We start from the raw sequence: 19313 nt of genomic DNA on the forward strand, positions 1-19313 counted from the left end.
GGATGGGAGGTAGCCACTGACAACGGTGAAACCCTTGCATAAGCTTGCCATGGAAAGGAGTAAGAAGGATTGGATGAAGACAGTAGGAAAGCAAAGAGACGGAAGGGAAAGTATCTTCATATGCTTATCTGAAGCTCTCACCAATGATATACATAAGTATCTCTATCTTTATCTTTATGTTTCATTCATCATCTATACCCATTTGAGTCTGCCTAACTAAGATTTACAAGGTGACCATAGCTTGCTTCATACCAACAATATCCGTGGGATCGACCCTTACTCGCGTAAGGTTTATTACTTGGACGACCCAGTGCACTTGCTGGTTAGTTGTGCGGAGTTGTGTAGTGATCACGATTCCGTGCACCAAGTTTTTGGCGCCGTTGCCGGGGATTGTTTTGAGTATGGACAACTGACGGTTCATCTTGTTGCTTAGATTAGGTATTTTTTTTTCAGAGTTCTTAAGAATGAGTTCTAGTGTTTCATGATGATCTGTTGAAGTCTGGCTGGCTGAGAAGCCATGTCTAATCTTATTGGACCGAGGTTTCAACTTATCATCACAAGAGCTTGTTGATTTCTATCAATCTTGCTATTGGAGCAATGATCTGCTAAGGCTTGGCTGGCCATTGGCCATGTCTAGTGTTTTGGACCGAAGCTTTCTTTGAAAGCTTGGCTGGCTGTGAAGCCATGTCTAATTCCTGGACCGGAATCTTAGACTAGCATTGCAATGATTCCTGGAATTCAAATTAAGAATTCTGAAACCTTTATTTTCTATTTTCATACAATTTTCGAAAAAACACAAAAAAAATTTTGTTATAAAAATCATAAAAACCAAAAATATTTTATGTTTCTTGTTTGAGTCTAGTGTCTAATTTTAAGTTTGGTGTCTTGCATGCCTTATTTATTTGATCTTGGTTCTATTTTCAAGTCAATAGTACAGGGAACTGAAGATTCAGAACATGCAGCAGAGGAATTACACAGAAAAAGCTGGGCGTTCAAAACGCCCAGTGAAGAAGGACAGACTGGCGTTTAAACGCCAGCCAGGGTGCCTGGTTGGGCGTTTAAACGCCAGCCAGGGTGCCTGGTTGGGCGTTTAACGCCCAAAAAGTAGTGCATTGGGCGTTAAACGCCAGAATGTGCACCATTCTGGGCGTTTAACGCCAGGATGGCACAAGGGGGAGGATTTTGTTTTCAAAATCAATTTTTTTCAAGTTTTCAAAGTTTTTCAAAATCAAATCTTTTTCAAATCATATCTTTTCAATCAAATGTTTTCAAAATCAATTTCTTTCCTTTTTCAAAGATACTTACTAACAATTAATGATTTGATTGAACATTTTAAGTATGTTACCTTTTCTGTTGAGAAAGGTTTAATGTTTGAATCATATCTTTTCTTGTTAGGCAAGTCATTAATTTTTAAAATCAAATCTTTTTAAAATTGTTTTTCAATCATATCTTTTTAAAACCATAACTTTTTCAATCATATCTTTTTAATCACATCTTTTTCAAAATAGTTTTCAATCATATCTTTTTGATTTCTAATTTCAAAAATCTTTTTCAAAAATTACTTGATCTCTTTCTCACCCTTGATTTTCGAAAATTAATTAAATTTTTTAAAAATGTTTTCAAAATATTTCACTTGATTTTCGAAAATTTCTTCCTCTCTTCCCACATCCTTCAATTTTTGGAGTATCACTCCTTCTCAATGCACAATTCGAACTCTATCTAATTAAGTTCGAATTCTTCTACTTCTTCCTTCTATTTTTCTTTTCCTCTGACACCTCAAGGAATCTCTATACTGTGACATAGAGGATTCCACATTTTCTTGTTCTCTTCTCTTTCATATGAGCAGGAACAAAGACAAAGGCATTCTTGTTGAAGCTGACCCTGAACCTGAAAGGACCTTGAAGCGAAAGCTAAGAGAAGCTAAGGCACAATTCTCTGTAGGGGACCTAACCGAATTCTTCAAAGAAGAAGAAACCATGGCAGCCGAAAATAACAACAATGCCAACAATGCAAGGAAGGTGCTGGGTGACTTTACTGCACCTACTCCCGACTTCTATGGGAGAAGCATCTCTATCCCTGCCATTGGAGCAAACAACTTTGAGCTTAAGCCTCAATTAGTTTCTCTAATGCAACAGAATTGCAAGTTCCATGGACTTCCATTGGAAGATCCTCATCAGTTCTTAGCTGAATTCTTGCAAATCTGTGACACTGTCAAGACTAATGGGGTTGACCCTGAGGTCTACAGACTTATGCTATTCCCTTTTGCTGTAAGAGACAGAGCTAGGACATGGTTGGACTCACAACCTAAAGAAAGCCTGGACTCATGGGAAAAGCTAGTCAATGCCTTCTTGGCAAAGTTCTTTCCACCTCAAAAATTGAGTAAGCTTAGAGTGGAAGTCCAAACCTTCAGACAGAAGGAAGGAGAATCCCTCTATGAAGCTTGGGAAAGATACAAACAATTGATCAGAAAATGTCCTTCTGACATGCTTTCTGAATGGAGCATCATAGGTATTTTCTATGATGGTCTGTCTGAACTATCCAAGATGTCTTTGGATAACTCTGCTGGAGGATCTCTTCATCTGAAGAAGACGCCTACAGAAGCTCAAGAGCTAATTGAAATGGTTGCAAATAACCAATTCATGTACACTTCTGAAAGGAATCCTGTGAACAATGGGACAAGTCAGAAGAAAGGAGTTCTTGAGATTGATACTCTGAATGCCATACTGGCTCAGAACAAGATATTGACTCAACAAGTCAATTTGATTTCTCAAAGTCTGATGGAATGCAAAATGCACCAAGCAGTACTAAGGATGCTTCATCTGAAGAAGAAGCTTATGATCCGGAGAACCCTTCAATGGAAGAGGTGAATTACCTAGGAGAACCCTATGGAAACACCTACAATTCTTCATGGAGAAATCATCCGAATTTCTCATGGAAGAATCAAGAGAGACCTCAACAAGGTTTCAATAACAATAATGGTGTAAGAAACAGGTTTAGCAATGGCAAGTCTTTTCCATCATCTTCTCAGCAACAGACAGAGAATTCTAAGCAGAACCCCTCTGACTTAGCAACCATGGTCTCTGATCTAATCAAAACCACTCAAAGTTTCATGACTGAAACAAGGTCATCCATTAGGAACTTGGAGGCACAAGTGGGTCAGCTGAGCAAGAAAGTTACTGAACTCCCTCCTAGTACTCTTCCAAGCAATACAGAAGAAAATCCAAAAGGAAAGTGCAAGGCCATTGATGAGCGGATAATTTATACGCTTTTTGGCATTGTTTTTAGTATGTTTTTAGTAGTTTTAGTTAGTTTTTAGTATACTTTTTATTAGTTTTTAGTTAAAATTCACTTTTCTGGACTTTACTATGAGTTTGTGTATTTTTCTATGATTTCAGGTATTTTCTGGCTGAAATTGAGGGACCTGAGCAAAAATCTGATTCAGAGACTAAAAAGGACTGCAGATGCTGTTGGATTCTGACCTCCCTTCACTCGAAGTGGATTTTCTGGAGCTACAGAAGCCCCATTGGCGCGCTCTCAACGGCGTTGGAAAGTAGACATCCTGGGCTTTCCAGCAATATATGATAGTCCATACTTTGCCCAAGATTTGATGGCCCAAACCGGCGTTCAAAGTCACCTACAGAATTTCCAGCGTTAAACGCCGGAACTGGCACCTAAATGGGAGTTAAACGCCCAAACTGGCATAAAAGCTGGCGTTTAACTCCAAGAAGAGTCTCTACACGAAAATGCTTCATTGCTCAGCCCAAGCACACACCAAGTGGGCCCGGAAGTGGATTTTTATGTCATTTACTAATCTCTGTACACCCTAGGCTACTAGTTTTCTATAAGTAGGACCTTTTACTATTGTATTTTTATCTTTTGATCATGTTTTGATGATTGAACCCTCCTTGGGAGGCTGGCCATTCGGCCATGCCTAGACCTTGTTCTTATGTATTTTCAACGGTGGAGTTTCTACACACCATAGATTAAGGTGTGGAGCTCTGCTGTACCTCGAGTATTAATGCAATTACTATTGTTCTTCTATTCAATTCCGCTTGTTCTTTGTCCAAGATATCACTTGTTCTTCAACTTGATGAATGTGATGATCCGTGACACTCATCATCATTCTCACTCATGAACAAAGTGACTGACAACCACTCTTGTTCTACAAGCATACGAGGCTCTAGTGAATATCTCTTGGATTCTTTAACCGGAATCTTCGTGGTATAGGCGAGAACTGATGGCGGCATTCAAGAGAATCCGGAAGGTCTAACCTTGTCTGTGGTATTCTGAGTAGGATTCAATGATTGAATGACTGTGACGTGCTTCAAACTCCTGAGGGCGGGGCGTTAGTGACAGACGCAAAAGAATCACTGGATTCTATTCCGGCCTGATTGAGAACCGACAGATGGATAGCCGTGCCGTGACAGGGTGCGTTGAACATTTCCAATGAGAGGATGGGAGGTAGCCACTGACAACGGTGAAACCCTTGCATAAGCTTGCCATGGAAAGGAGTAAGAAGGATTGGATGAAGACTGTAGGAAAGCAGAGAGACGGAAGGGAAGGCATCTTCATACGCTTGTCTGAAGCTCTCACCAATGATATACATAAGTATCTCTATCTTTATCTTTATGCTTTATTCGTTTATCATCATACCCATTTGAGTCTGCCTGACTGAGATTTACAAGGTGACCACAGCTTGCTTCATACCAACAATCTCCGTGGGATCGATCCTTACTCACGTAAGGTATTACTTGGACGACCCAGTGCACTTGCTGGTTAGTTGTGTGAAGTTGTAGTGATCACAATTTCGCGCACCAAGTTTTTGGCGCCGTTACCGGGGATTGTTTGTGTATGGACAACTGACGGTTCATCTTGTTGCTTAGATTAGGTATTTTTTTTTCTTCAGAGTTCTTAAGAATGAATTCTAGTGTTTCAAGGTGATGTTCTTATCATCACCAAAGCTGATTGATCTTCATCAATTTAGCTCTTGAATGCAATGTCCTGCTGAAGCTTTGCCGGCCATGTCTAATTCCTTTAGACTAAAGCTTTAGACTAACATTGCATGATTCTTGGAATTCTCATTAAGAATCTTGATACCTTTATTTTCCTTTTCACTTAATTTTCGAAAAAAGCACAAAAAATTTACAAAATCATAAAATCCAAAAATATTTCTTGTTTGAGTCTAGAGTCACATCTTAAGTTTAGTGTCAATTGCATGTTTCTGTTCTTATTGCATTCATGCATGTGTCTTCATTGATCTTCAAGTTGTTCTTGATGATTTCCTTGTTTTGATCTTTGAATTTTATTGACTTGAGTGTTTTGTTGTTTCTCATGTGCATTCTCATCTTGTTAGTGTCAGTAGTATACAAACTGCTAAGTTTGGTGTCTTACATGCATTGTTATTTGATTTTAGTTGCATTTTGATTATTAAAAATCCAAAAATATTTTTAATTTGTGTCTTTTCAAGTCAATAATACAGAGAATTGAAGATTCAGAACATACTGCAGAGGAATCACACAGAAAAAGCTGGGCATTCAAAAATGCCCAGTGAAGAAGACAGACTGGCGTTTAAACGCCAGCCAGGGTGCCTGGCTGGGCGTTTAACGCCCAAAAGGGTAGTAGTTTGGGCGTTAAACGCCAGAATGTGCACCATTCTGGGCGTTTAACGCCAGGATGGCACAAGGGGGAGGATTTTGTTTTCAAAATCAATTTTTTTTCAAGTTTTCAAAGTTTTTCAAAATCAAATCTTTTTCAAATCATATCTTTTCAATCAAATGTTTTCAAAATCAATTTCTTTCCTTTTTCAATGATACTTACTAACAATTAATGATTTGATTGAACATTTTAAGTATGTTGCCTTTTCTGTTGAGAAAGGTTTAATGTTTGAATCATATCTTTTCTTGTTAGGCAAGTCATTAATTTTTAAAAATCAAATCTTTTTAAAATTGTTTTCAAATCATATCTTCTCAATCACATTTTTTTTTAAATCAATCATATCTTCTTAACCTCATCTTTTTCAAAATAATTTTCAATCAAATCTTTTTTATTTCTAATTTCAAAATCTTTTTCAAAAAAATCACTTGATTTCTTTCCCACTCTTATTTTCGAAAATCAATTAAGTGTTTTTCAAAATGTTTTCAAAATCTTTTACTTAATTTTCGAAAATTACTTCCCTTCTTCTCACATCCTTCTATTTATGGACTAACACTATTTCTTAATGCAAAATTCGAACTCCATCTCCTTTGATAAGTTCGAATTTTCTACTTCTGTCTTCTACTCTTCTTTTCCTCTGACACCTCAAGGAATCTCTATACTGTGACATAGAGGATTCCACATTTTCTTGTTCTCTTCTCTTTCATATGAGCAGGAACAAAGACAAAGGCATTCTTGTTGAAGCTGACCCTGAACCTGAAAGGACCTTGAAGCGAAAGCTAAGAGAAGCTAAGGCACAACTCTCTGTTGAGGGCCTGATCGAATTCTTCAAAGAAGAAAAACCCATGGCAGCCGAAAATAACAACAATGCCAACAATGCAAGGAAGGTGCTGGGTGACTTTACTGCACCTACTCCCGACTTCTATGGGAGAAGCATCTCTATCCCTGCCATTGGAGCAAACAACTTTGAGCTTAAGCCTCAATTAGTTTCTCTAATGCAACAGAATTGCAAGTTCCATGGACTTCCATTGGAAGATCCTCATCAGTTCTTAGCTGAATTCTTGCAAATCTGTGACACAGTCAAGACTAATGGGGTTGACCCTGAGGTCTACAGACTGATGCTATTCCCTTTTGCTGTAGACAGAGCTAGAATATGGTTGGACTCTCAACCTAAAGAAAGCCTGGACTCTTGGGAAAAGCTAGTCAATGCCTTCTTGGCAAAGTTCTTTCCACCTCAAAAATTGAGTAAGATTAGAGTGGAAGTCCAAACCTTCAGACAGAAGGATGGAGAATCCCTCTATGAAGCTTGGGAAAGATACAAACAATTAATCAGAAAATGTCCCTCAGACATACTTTCTGAATGGAGCATCATAGGTATTTTCTATGATGGTCTCTCTGAACTATCCAAGATGTCTTTGGATAGCTCTGCTGGAGGATCTCTTCATCTGAAGAAGACGCCTACAGAGGCTCAGGAACTAATTGAGATGGTTGCAAATAACCAATTCATGTACACTTCTGAAAGGAATCCTGTGAACAATGGGACAAGTCAGAAGAAAGGAGTTCTTGAGATTGATACTCTGAATGCCATACTGGCTCAGAAAAAGATATTGACTCAACAAGTCAATTTGATTTCTCAAAGTCTGTCTGGAATGCAAAATGCACCTGGCAGTACTAAGGATGCTTCATCTGAGGAAGAAGCTTATGATCCTGAGAACCCTTCAATGGAAGAGGTGAATTACATGGGAGAACCCTATGGAAACACCTATAATTCTTCATGGAGAAATCACCCAAATTTCTCATGGAAGATTCAAGAGAGACCTCAACAAGGTTTCAACAACAATAATGGTGGAAGAAACAGGTTTAGCAATGGCAAGCCTTTTCCATCATCTTCTCAGCAACAGACAGAGAATTCTAAGCAGAACCCCTCTGGCTTAGCAACCATGGTCTCTGATCTAATCAAAACCACTCAAAGTTTCATGACTGAAACAAGGTCCTCCATTAGGAATTTGGAGGCACCAGTGGGACAGCTGAGCAAGAAAGTTACTGAACTCCCTCCAAGTACTCTCCCAAGTAATACAGAAGAAAATCCAAAAGGAGAGTGCAAAGCCATAAACATGGCCGAATCTGGAGAGGAAAGAGAGGAAGTGAACGCCACTGAGGAAGGCCTCAATGGGCGTGCACTGACCTCCATAGAGTTCCCCAATGAGGAACCATGGGAATCTAAGGCTCAAAATGAGACCATAGAGATTCCATTAGACTTACTTCTGCCTTTCATGAGCTCTGATAAGTATTCTTCCTCTGAAGAGGATGAGTATGTCACTGAAGAGCAAGTTGCTAAATACCTTGGAGCAATCATGAAGCTAAATGACAAGTTATTTGGAAATGAGACTTGGGAGGATGAACCTCCTTTGCTCACCAAAGAACTGGATGACTTGTCTAGGCAGAAATTACCTCAAAAGAGACAAGATCCTGGGAAGTTTTCCATACCTTGTACCATAGGCACCATGACCTTTAAGAAGGCCCTGTGTGACTTAGGGTCAAGTGTAAACCTCATGCCTCTCTCTGTAATGGAAAAGCTAGGGATCTTTGAGGTACAAGCTGCAAGAATATCACTAGAGATGGCAGACAACTCAAGAAAACAAGCTCATGGACTTGTAGAGGATGTTCTGGTAAAAGTTGAAGACCATTACATCCCTACTGATTTCATAGTCTTAGAGACTGGGAAGTGCATGGATGAAACCATCATCCTTGGCAGACCCTTCCTAGCCACAGCAAAGGCTGTGATTGATGTTGATGGAGGTGAACTGATCATTCAAGTGAATGAAAAATCCTTTGAGTTTAAGGCTCAAGGATATCCCTCTATCACCATGGAAAAGAAGCATGAAGAGCTTCTCTCAAATCAGAGACAAACAGAGCCCCCACAGTCAAACTTTAAGTTTGGTGTTGGGAGGCCACAACCAAACTCTAAGTTTGGTGTTGAACCCCCACATTCAAACTCTAAGTTTGGTGTTGGGAGGTTCCCACATTGCTCTGATCATTTGTGAGGCTCTATGAGAGCCATCTGTCAAGCTACTGACATTAAAGAAGCGCTTGTTGGGAGGCAACCCAATGTTTTATAATTAACTATTTCCTTTTGTTATTTTATCTTTTTTGTAGGTTGATGATCATGAGAAGTCACAAAATCAATGAAAAAAGCAAAAACAGAATGAAAAATAGGAAGAAAAACAGCACACCCTGGAGGAAGAACTCACTGGCGTTTAAACGCCAGTGAGGCTAGCAGTTGGGCGTTTAACGCCCAGTCTGGCACCATTCTGGGCGTTTAACGCCAGAAAGGGGCACCAGGCTGGCGTTAAACGCCAGAAAAGGGCAAGAACCTGGCGTTAAACGCCAGGAATGGGCACCAGCCCGGCGTTTAACGCCAGAAATGGCTCAAAACGTGATTTTGAATGCCATTTGGTGCAGGGATGACTTTTCCTTGACACCTTAGGATCTGTGGACCCCACAGGATCCCCACCAACCCTCACCATCCCATATTTCTCTTCACCACTCACATCCATCCTTCATAAAACCCCACCTACCTCACCATTCAAATTCAAACCACTTTCCCTCCCTAACCCACCCATACATGGCCGAACACAAAGCCATTCCCTTCTTCCTCATTTTCTTCTTCTTCTACTCTCTTCTTTCTTCTTTTGCTTGAGGACGAGCAAACCTTTTAAGTTTGGTGTGGAAAAAGCGTTGCTTTTCATTTTTCCATAACCATTTATGGCATCCAAAGCCGGTTCAACTGAGAAGGCATGACCTCAAGCCCATCACTAAGAAAAGGATGGAGCAAACAAGAGATCCCTGAGACACCTCAAGGGATGCACTTTCCTCCACAAGACTATTGGGAGCAAATTAACACCTCCCTAGGAGAGTTGAGTTCCAACATGGGACAACTAAAGGTGGAGCATCAAGAACACTCCATCATCATTAGAGAAGATCAAAGAATCATGAGAGAGGAGCAACAAAGACAAGGAAGAGACATTGAGGAGCTCAAGAACTCCATAAGACCTTCAAAAGGAAGAACAAGCCGCCATCACTAAGGTGGACCCGTTCTTTAATCTCCTTGTTCTTTATTTTTCTGTTTTTCGAAAATTATGCTTTATGTTTATCCATGTTTGTGTCTTATGATCATTAGGGTCTTAGTGTCTATGCCTTAAAGTTATGAATGTCCTATGAATCCATCACCTCTCTTAATTGAAAAATGTTTTAATCACAAAAGAACAAGAAGTACAGGATTTCGAATTCATCTTTAAAACTAGCTTAATTAGTTTGATGTGGTGGCAATACTTTTTGTTTTCTGAATGTATGCTTGAACAGTGCATATGTCTTTTGAATTTGTTGTTCATGAATGTTAAAATTTTTGGCTCTTGAAAGAATGATGAAAAAGGAGACATGTTATTGAGGATCTGAAAAATCATAAAAATGATTCTTGAAGCAAGAAAAGCAGTGAATACAAAAAAAAAGAGAAAAGGAAAGCAAGCGAAAAAAAAAAGAAAAAAAAAAGAGAAAAAGAAAGAAAAAGAAAGAAATAAAGTTGTGATCCAAGGCAATAAGAGTGTGCTTAAGAACCCTGGACACCTCTAATTGGGGACTTTAGCAAAGCTGAGTCACAATCTGAAAAGGTTCACCCGATTATGTGTCTGTGGCATGTATGTATCCGGTGGTAATACTGGAAGACAGAGTGCTTTGGGCCACGGCCAAGACTCAATAAGTAGCTGTGTTCAAGAATCATCATACTTAACTAGGAGAATCAATAACACTATCTGGATTCTGAGTTCCTAAAGAAGCCAATCATTCTGAATTTCAAAGGATAAAGTGAGATGCCAAATGTTCGGAGGCAAAAAGCTACTAGTCCGCTCATCTAATTTGGAGCTAAGTTTCATTGATAATTTGGAGTCTATAGTATATTCTCTTCTTTTATCTTATTTTATTTTTCAGTTGCTTGGGGACAAGCAACAATTTAAGTTTGGTGTTGTGATGAGCGGATAATTTATACGCTTTTTGGCATTGTTTTTAGTATGTTTTAGTTAGTTTTTAGTATACTTTTTATTATTTTTAGTTAAAATTCACTTTCTGGACTTTACTATGAGTTTGTGTGTTTTTCTGTGATTTCAGGTATTTTCTGGCTGAATTGAGGGACCTGAGCAAAAATTTCAGAGACTAAAAAGGACTGCAGATGCTGTTGGATTCTGACCTCCCTGCACTCGAAGTGGCTTTTCTGGAGCTACAGAAGCCCAATTGGAGCGCTCTCAACGGCGTTGGAAAGTAGACATCCTGGGCTTTCCAGCAATATATCATAGTCCATACTTTGCCCAAGATTTGATGGCCCAAACCGGCGTTCAAAGTCACCCTCAGAATTCCCAGCGTTAAACGCCGGAACTGGCACCAAAATGGGAATTAAAGGCCCAAACTGGCATAAAAGCTGGCGTTTAACTCCAAGAAGAGTCTCTACACGAAAATGCTTCATTGCTCAGCCCAAGCACACACCAAGTGGGCCCGGAAGTGGATTTTTATGTCATTTACTCATCTCTGTACACCCTAGGCTACTAGTTCTCTATATATAGGACCTTTTACTATTGTATTAGAGAGCTTTTGATCATGTTTTTATGATTGAACCCTCCTTGGGAGGCTGGCCATTCGGCCATGCCTAGACCTTGTTCTTATGTATTTTCAACGGTGGAGTTTCTACACACCATAGATTAAGGTGTGGAGCTCTGCTGTACCTCGAGTAATGCAATTACTATTGTTTCTTCTATTCAATTCCGCTGTTCTTTGTCCAAGATATCACTTGTTCTTCAACTTGATGAATGTGATGATCCGTGACACTCATCATCATTCTCACTCATGAACAAAGTGACTGACAACCACTCTTGTTCTACAAGCATACGAGGCTCTAGTGAATATCTCTTGGATTCTTTAACCGGAATCTTCGTGGTATAGGCGAGAACTGATGGCGGCATTCAAGAGAATCCGGAAGGTCTAACCTTGTCTGTGGTATTCTGAGTAGGATTCAATGATTGAATGACTGTGATGTGCTTCAAACTCCTGAGGGCGGGGCGTTAGTGACAGACGCAAAAGAATCACTGGATTCTATTCCGGCCTGATTGAGAACCGACAGATGGATAGCCGTGCCGTGACAAGGTGCGTTGAACATTTCCAATGAGAGGATGGGAGGTAGCCACTGACAACGGTGAAACCCTTGCATAAGCTTGCCATGGAAAGGAGTAAGAAGGATTGGATGAAGACTGTAGGAAAGCAGAGAGACGGAAGGGAAGGCATCTTCATACGCTTGTCTGAAGCTCTCACCAATGATATACATAAGTATCTCTATCTTTATCTTTATGCTTTATTCGTTTATCATCATACCCATTTGAGTCTGCCTGACTGAGATTTACAAGGTGACCATAGCTTGCTTCATACCAACAATCTCCGTGGGATCGACCCTTACTCACGTAAGGTATTACTTGGACGACCCAGTGCACTTGCTGGTTAGTTGTGTGAAGTTGTAGTGATCACAATTTCGCGCACCAGCCATCAACATGGCCGAATTTGGAGAGGAAGGAGAGGCATTGAACGCCACTGAGGGAGACCTCAATGGACGTCCACTGGCCTCTACTGAGTTCCCCAATGAGGAACCATGGGAATCTGAGGCTCAAAATGAGACCATTGAGATTCCATTGGACTTACTTCTGCCCTTCATGAGCTCTGATGAGTATTCTTCCTCTGAAGAGGATGAGTATGTCACTGAAGAGCAAGTTGCTAAATATCTTGGAGCAATCATGAAGCTAAATGACAAGTTATTTGGAAATGAGACTTGGGAGGATGAACCTCCTTTGCTCACCAAAGAACTGGATGACTTGTCTAGGCAGGAATTACCTCAAAAGAGACAAGATCCTGGGAAGTTTTCCATACCTTGCACCATAGGCACCATGACCTTCAAGAAGGCTTTGTGTGACTTAGGGTCAAGTGTAAACCTCATGCCTCTCTCTGTAATGGAGAAGCTAGGGATCTTTGATGTGCAAGCTGCAAGAATCTCATTAGAGATGGCAGACAACTCAAGAAAGCAAGCTCATGGACTTGTAGAGGATGTCTTGGTGAAGATTGAAGACCACTACATCCCTGCTGATTTCATAGTCCTAGAGACTGGGAAGTGCATGGATGAATCTATCATCCTTGGCAGACCCTTCCCAGCCATAGCAAAAGCTGTGATTGATGTTGATGGAGGAGAACTAATCATTCAAGTGAATGAAGAATCCTTTGTGTTTAAGGCTCAAGGATATCCCTCTGTCACCATGGAGAGGAAGCATGAAGAGCTTCTCTCAACTCAGAGTCAAGCAGAGCCCCCACAATCAAACTCTAAGTTTGGTGTTGGGAGGCCACAACCAAACTCTAAGTTTGGTGTTGGACCCCCACATTCAAACTCTAAGTTTGGTGTTGGAAGGTTCCAACAGTGCTCTGAGTATCTGTGAGGCTCCATGAGAGCCATCTGTCAAGCTACTGACATTAAAGAAGCGCTTGTTGGGAGGCAACCCAATGTTATATTTTATCTATTTTCTTTTGTTATTTTATTTTATTTTGTAGTTGATGATCATGAGAAGTCACAAATCAATTGAAAGAGCAAAAACAAAATGAAAAACAGGAAGAAAAACAGCACACCCTGGAGGAAGAACCCACTGGCGTTTAAACGCCAGTGAGGCTAGCAGGTGGGCGTTTAACGCCCAGTCTGGCACCATTCTGGGCGTTTAACGCCAGAAAGGGGCACCAGACTGGCGTTAAACGCCAGGAAAGGGCAAGAACCTGGCATTAAACGCCAGAAAGGGGCACCAGCCCGGCGTTTAACTCCAGAATTGGCTCAAAACGTGATTTTGCATGCCATATGGTGCAGGGATGACTTTTCCTTGACCCCTCAGGATCTGTGGACCCCACAGGATCCCCACCAACCCCACCACTCTCTCTCTTCTTCACCCATTCACCAATTACCTCAATACCTCTTCCCCAAACACCCTTCACCTATCAAATCCCATCTTTCTCTTCACCACTCACATCCATCCTTCATAAAACCCCACCTACCTCACCATTCAAATTCAAACCACTTTCCCTCCCAAACCCACCCATACATGACCGAACCATACCCCTCCCCTCTCCTATATAAACCCTTCTTCACTCTTTCATCTTCACACAACCCAAACACCACTTCTACCCCTCTTTGGCCGAACACAAAGCCATTCCCTTCTTCCTCTTTTCTTCTTCTTCTACTCTCTTCTTTCTTCTTTTGCTCGAGGACGAGCAAACCTTTTAAGTTTGGTGTGGTAAAAGCATTGCTTTTTGTTTCTCCATAACCATTTATGGCATCCAAGGCCGGAGAAACCTCTAGAAAGAGGAAAGGGAAGGCAAAAGCTTCCACCTCCGAGTCATGGGAGATGGAGAGATTTATCTCAAGGGTGCATCAAGACAACTTCTATGAAGTTGTGGCCTTGAAGAAGGTGATCCCCGAGGTCCCTTTTTCACTCAAAAAGAGTGAATATCCGGAGATCCGACATGAGATTCAAAGAAAAGGTTAGGAAGTTCTTACCAACCCCATTCAACAAGTCGGAATCTTAATGGTTCAAGAGTTCTATGCTAACGCATGGATCACCAAGAGCCATGATCAAAGTGTGAACCCGAACCCAAAGAATTGGCTTACTATGGTTCGGGGGAAATACTTGGATTTTAGTCTGGAAAATGTAAGGTTGGCATTCAACTTGCCTATGATGCAAGGAGATGAACATCCTTACACTAGAAGGGTCAACTTTGATCAAAGGTTGGACCAAGTCCTCACTGACATTTGTGAAGAGGGCGCCCAATGGAAGAGAGATTCAAGATGGAAGCCGGTTCAATTGAGAAGGCATGACCTCAAACCCGTGGCTAGAGGATGGTTGGAGTTTATTCAACGCTCAATCATTCCTACTAGCAACCGGTCCGAAGTTACTCTAGACCGGGCCATCATGATCCATAGCATCATGATTGGAGAAGAAGTAGAAGTTCATGAGGTTATAGCCCAAGAATTCTATAAGGTGGCGGACAAGTCCTCTACCTTGGCAAGGTTAGCCTTTCCTCACCTCATTTGTCACCTCTGTTATTCAGTTGGAGTTGACATAGAGGGAGACATCCCCAATGATGAGGACAAGCCCATTACTAAGAAGAAGATGGAGCAAACAAGAGACCCCTCTCATCATGAAATCCCTGAGATGCCTCAAGGGATGCACTTTCCTCCACAAGACTATTGGGAGCAAATTAACACCTCCCTAGGAGAGTTGAGTTCCAACATGGGACAACTAAGGGTGGAGCACCAAGAACACTCCATTCTCCTCTATGAAATTAGAGAAGATCAAAGAATCATGAGAGAGGAGCAACAAAGACAAGGAAGAGACATTGAGGAGCTCAAGCACTCCATAAGACCTTCAAGAGGAAGAACAAGCCGCCATCACTAAGGTGGACCCGTTCCTTAATCTCCTTGTTCTTTATTTTCTTGTTTTTCGAAAATTTATGCTTTATGTTTATCCATGTTTGTGTCTTATGATCATTAGTGTCTATGCCTTAAAGTTATGAATGTCCTATGAATCCATCACCTTTCTTAAACAAATGTTCTTAATTGAAAAAGAAAAGAATTGCATGAATTTTGAATTTTATAACACTTTAATTATTTTGATGTGGTGGCAACACTTTTGTTTTCTGAATGTATGCTTAAACAGTGCATATGTCTTTTGAATTTGTGGTTCATGAATGTTGGCTCTTGAAAGAATGATGAAAAAGGAGACATGTTACTGAGGATCTGAAAAATCATAAAAATGATTCTTGAAGAAAGAAAAAGCAGTGAAAAAAAAAACAGAGAAGAGGCGAAAAAAAAAAGAGAAAAAAAAAAGAAAAGAAAAAAAACGAAAAAGAAAGAGAAAAAGAAAGAAAAAAAAAGAGAAAGGAATAAAGTTGTGATCCAAGGCAAAAAAGAGTGTGCTTAAGAACCCTGGACACCTCTAATTGGGGACTCTAGCAAAGCTGAGTCACAATCTGAAAAGGTTCACCTAATTATGTGTCTGTGGCATGTACGTATCCGGTGGTAATACTGGAAGACAGAGTGCTTTGGACCACGGCCAAGACTCATAAAGTAGCTGTGTTCAAGAATCATCATACTTAACTAGGAGAATCAATAACACTATCTGGATTCTGAGTTCCTAAAGAAGCCAATCATTCTGAATTTCAAAGGATAAAGTGAGATGCCAAAACTATTCAGAGGCAAAAAGTCAAAAGCCCCGCTCATCTAATTAATACTGATCTTCATAGATGTTTTTGGAATTCATTGCATATTCTCTTCTTTTTTTATCTTATTTGATTTTCAGTTGCTTGGGGACAAGCAACAATTTAAGTTTGGTGTTGTGATGAGCGGATAATTTGTACGCTTTTTGGCATTGTTTTTAGTATATTTTTAGTAGTTTGAGTTGAGTTTTTAGTATATTTTTATTAGTTTTTTAGTTAAAATTCACTTTTCTGGACTTTACTATGAGTTTGTGTGTTTTTCTGTGATTTCAGGTATTTTCTGGCTGAAATTGAGGGACCTGAGCAAAAATCTGATTCAGAGACTGAAAAGGACTGCAGATGCTGTTGGATTCTGACCTCACTGAACTCGAAGTAGATTTTCTAGAGCTACAGAAGCCCAATTGGCGCGCTCTCAACGGCGTTGGAAAGTAGACATCCTGGGCTTTCCAGCAATATATGATAGTCCATACTTTGCCCAAGATTTGATGGCCCAAACCGGCGTTCAAAGTCACCCTCAGAATTCCCAGCGTTAAACGTCGGAACTGGCACCAAAATGGGAGTTAAACGCCCAAACTGGCATAAAAGCTGGCGTTTAACTCCAAGAAGAGTCTCTACACGAAAATGCTTCATTGCTCAGCCCAAGCACACACCATGTGGGCCCGGAAGTGGATTTTTATGTCATTTACTCATCTCTGTACACCCTAGGCTACTAGTTCTCTATATATAGGACCTTTTACTATTGTATTAGAGAGCTTTTGATCATGTTTTTATGATTGAACTCACTTTGGGAGGCTGGCCATTCGGCCATGCCTAGACCTTGTTCTTATGTATTTTCAACGGTGGAGTTTCTACACACCATAGATTAAGGTGTGGAGCTCTGTTGTACCTCGAGTATTAATGCAATTACTATTGTTCTTCTATTCAATTCCGCTTGTTCTTTGTCCAAGATATCACTTGTTCTTCAACTTGATGAATGTGATGATCCGTGACACTCATCATCATTCTCACCTATGAACAAGGTGACTGACAACCACTTTTGTTCTACAAGCATATGAGGCTCTAGTGTTTATCTCTTGGATTCCTGATACACGATGCATGGTTGATCGCCTGACAACCGAGTGCTCGCCTGACAAACGAGCCAGCCATTCCGTGAGATCAGAGTCTTCGTGGTATAGGCAAGAACTGATGGCGGCATTCAAGAGAATCCGGAAGTTCTAACCTTGTCTGTGGTATTCTGAGTAGGATTCAATGATTGAATGACTGTGACGTGCTTCAAACTCCTAGCAGGCGGGGCGTTAGTGACAGACGCAAAAGAATCACTGGATTCTATTCCGGCCTGACCGAGAACCGACAGCTGGATAGCCGTGCCGTGACAGGGTGCGTTGAACATTTCCACTGAGAGGATGGGAGGTAGCCACTGACAACGGTGAAACCCTTGCATAAGCTTGCCATGGAAAGGAGTAAGAAGGATTGGATGAAGACAGTAGGAAAGCAGAGAGACGGAAGGGAAAGTATCTTCATACGCTTATCTGAAGCTCTCACCAATGATATACATAAGTATCTCTATCTTTATCTTTATGTTTCATTCATCATCTATACCCATTTGAGTCCGCCTAACTAAGATTTATAAGGTGACCATAGCTTGCTTCATACCAACAATCTCTGTGGGATCGACCCTTACTCGCGTAAGGTTTATTACTTGGACGACCCAGTGCACTTGCTGGTTAGTTGTGCGGAGTTGTGTAGTGATCACGATTCCGTGCACCATAATGCAATTACTATTGTTCTTCTATTCAATTCAGCTTATTCTTGTTCCAAGATATCACTTGTTCCTCAACTTGTTGAAGGTGATGATCCGTGACACTCATCATCATTCTCACCTATGAACGTGTGCCTGACAACTACCTCCGTTCTACCTTAGATTGAGTGGATATCTCTTGGATCCCTTAATCGGAATCTTTGTGGTATAAGCTAGAATTGATGGCGGCATTCAAGAGAATCCGGAAGGTCTAAACCTTGTCTGTGGTATTCTGAGTAGGATTCAAGGATTGAATGACTGTGACGAGCTTCAAACTCGCGATTGTTGGGCATTAGTGACAGATGCAAAAGAATCACTGGATTCTATTCCGACATGATCGAGAACCGACAGCTGAATAGCCGTGCTGTGACAGAGCGCGTTGAACATTTTCACTGAGAGGACGGGACTGTAGCCATTGACAATGGTGATGCCCAACATAATGCTTGCCATGGAAAGGAGTAAGAAGGATTGGATGAAGACAGTAGGAAAGCAAAGAGACGGAAGGGACAAAGCATCTCTATACGCTTATCTGAAATTCTCACCAATGAATTACATAAGTATCTCTATCTTTATTTTATGTTTTATTTATCTTTTAATCATTAATCCTCCATAACCATTTGAATCCGCCTGACTGAGATTTACAAGATGACCATAGCTTGCTTCATACCAACAATCTCCGTGGGATCGACCCTTACTCGCGTAAGGTTTATTACTTGGACGACCCAGTGCACTTGCTGGTTAGTTGTGCGAAGTTGTGATAAAGAATTGAGATTGCAATTGAGCGCACCATGTTGATGGCGCCATTGATGATCACAATTTCGTGCACCACTCACACATCCGCGTCATAGCCTTTTAATGACCACCCACGCAATCACATGACCCACACGATCGCGTGACCCTAGACTTGGCAAAAATAATATTTCGAACGGAGAGTTGTGCGAGTGCGAGGCTACCCTCGCGCCAGTAGCATCAAACGGGTCACGTGGGATCGCGTCAATCAGTATAAGCGCAAGTCGCGCGACCGCGTGCCCCACGCGGCCGCGTCACCTGCGCCGCATAGCGCCCCTGATTTGCCAACTATCTTATTTTTCTTTTCTCCAAATCCTATTTTCTCTTCTTCCTTCTTCCTTCTCTCTCTCTCTCTCACTCTCTCTCTCTCTCTCTCTCTCTCTCTCTCTCTCTCTCTCTCTCTCTCTCTCTCTCTCTCTCTCTCTCTCTCTCTCTCTCTCTCCCTTTCATCCCCATTAACAAGGTTTCCTTTTCTTCTTCTCCCCTTACTTTTCTATTATTCTTCTTAATTTTATATGTTAGTTTCTTTTTTTTTCTCTTTTCCTATTACTTTCACTATCCATATTTTCTTCCCCTTTTCTTTTCTTCTTTCTTTTAATTGGTGTTGGAATTTATTTGAGTCATTGTTTTGCTTGTGAATTGTTAAAAATATTGTTTGACAATTATATATTCCTTTTAGGGTTGCTTGCATGTTTAATCTAATACTTTCCATACCTTAGTTACCATGCATGCTATGTGT

At 40.8% G+C, this 19313-nt stretch overlaps 2 non-coding genes across 2 annotated transcripts; both read right to left on the reverse strand.

Moving 5' to 3' along the window:
• Positions 1–2381: 2381 nt before the first annotated feature.
• LOC130971485 (small nucleolar RNA R71) lies at positions 2382–2489 on the reverse strand. The gene has a single exon (XR_009082702.1). It is a non-coding gene; the product is annotated as a small nucleolar RNA R71 (small nucleolar RNA).
• Positions 2490–6899: 4410 nt separating this feature from the next.
• Positions 6900–7008, reverse strand: LOC130971042 (small nucleolar RNA R71). The gene has a single exon (XR_009082278.1). It is a non-coding gene; the product is annotated as a small nucleolar RNA R71 (small nucleolar RNA).
• Between the last annotated feature and the right edge of the window lie 12305 nt (positions 7009–19313).

Source organism: Arachis stenosperma, chromosome 3 (genome assembly GCF_014773155.1).
Source record: "Arachis stenosperma cultivar V10309 chromosome 3, arast.V10309.gnm1.PFL2, whole genome shotgun sequence".
Taxonomy (NCBI): Eukaryota; Viridiplantae; Streptophyta; class Magnoliopsida; order Fabales; family Fabaceae; genus Arachis; species Arachis stenosperma.